Genomic DNA, 1,553 nt, shown 5'->3' on the forward strand with positions numbered 1-1,553 from the left:
ACATGAGTCCAACATGTCCATATACTAAGTAATAGCCACGTGGCAGAGTAGTCCAAAATGTTCATATACAGAGAATTAGCCTCATGGCAGATGAGTCCAACATGTCCATATACTGAGAGGTAGCCTCATGGCAGATTAGTGCAACATTTCCATATACAGATTTCTAGCTACAATGCAGATCAGTAGAATGTGTCCATATACTAAGAGGTACTTATATGGCAGAGTAGTCCAACATGTCCATATACAGTGTACTACATACATAGCAGATAAGTCCATTATGTCCATATACTGACACATAGCTAAATGGCTGATGATTCCAACATGTGTATAGATACAGGACAAGGTACAAGGCATATGATTTCAACAAGTTCATGCAGAGAGAGCTGGCTACATGTCTCATGAGTTCAACATGTTCATATACTGAGAGTTAGCTTCATGGAAGAGAAATCCAATATGTTCATCAACAGAAAGATAACTACATGGCAGATCATTCCAACATATCCATGCGCAGAGAGATAGGTACATGGCAAACGAGTCTAAAATGTCCCTATACACAGCGCTCGCTACATGGCAGAGTAGGGCAACATTTCCATATGCAGTGGTCTAGCTACATGGCAGGTGAGTCCAACGTATCCATACACTGAGAGGTAGATAATTGGCAGAGTAGTCCAATATGTCCATATACAGAGTACAAGCTACATGGCAGATGAATCAAACATGTCCATATACTCAGAGTTAGCTACATGGCAGGTAAGTAAAAAATGTGTATATTTAGAGGGCTAGCTACAAGGCAGAAGAGTGCAACATGTTCATAGAGAGAGAGCTGGCTACATGGCTGATGAGTCCATCATGACTAGATACAGAGAGCTAGCTACATGTCAGACAAGTCCAGTATGTTCATATACAGAGTGCTACCTACATGGCAGATCAGTCCAACATATCCATGCACAGAGAGCTAGCTACATGGCAGATGAGTCCAAAATGTCCGTATACAGAGAGCTAACTACATGGCAGAGTAGTCCAATATGTCGATATATAGAGTATTAGTTACATGGCAGATGAGTCCAACATGTCCATGTACAGAGAGCTAGCTACGTGGTAGACAAGCCCAATATGTTCATATAAAGAGAGCTAACTGCATGGCAGAGCAGTCCAATATACCCATGCACAGAGAACAAAGTACATGGCAGACAAGTCCTAAATGTCCATATAGAGAGATAGCTACATGGCAGAGTAGTGAAACATTTCCATATACAGAGTTCTAGCTACATGGCAGAAGAGTACAATGTGTCCATATACTGAAAGCTAGTTACATGGTAGAGTAGTCCAACATGTCCATATACAGAAGTCTAGTTACAAGGTAGATTAACACAACATTTCCATAAATTGGGAGTTAGCAACATGGCAGATGAATCCAACATATGTATACATAGAGGACTAGCTACCAGGAAAATGAATCCAACATGTTCTTACCGAGACAGCTGGCTACATGGTTGATGAATCCATCATGTACATACTCAGAGATCTAGCTACATGGGAGCCAAGTCCAATAT

The sequence above is a fragment of the Chrysochloris asiatica genome, unplaced genomic scaffold, assembly GCF_000296735.1.
Source record: "Chrysochloris asiatica unplaced genomic scaffold, ChrAsi1.0 scaffold00359, whole genome shotgun sequence".
NCBI lineage: Eukaryota > Metazoa > Chordata > Mammalia > Afrosoricida > Chrysochloridae > Chrysochloris > Chrysochloris asiatica.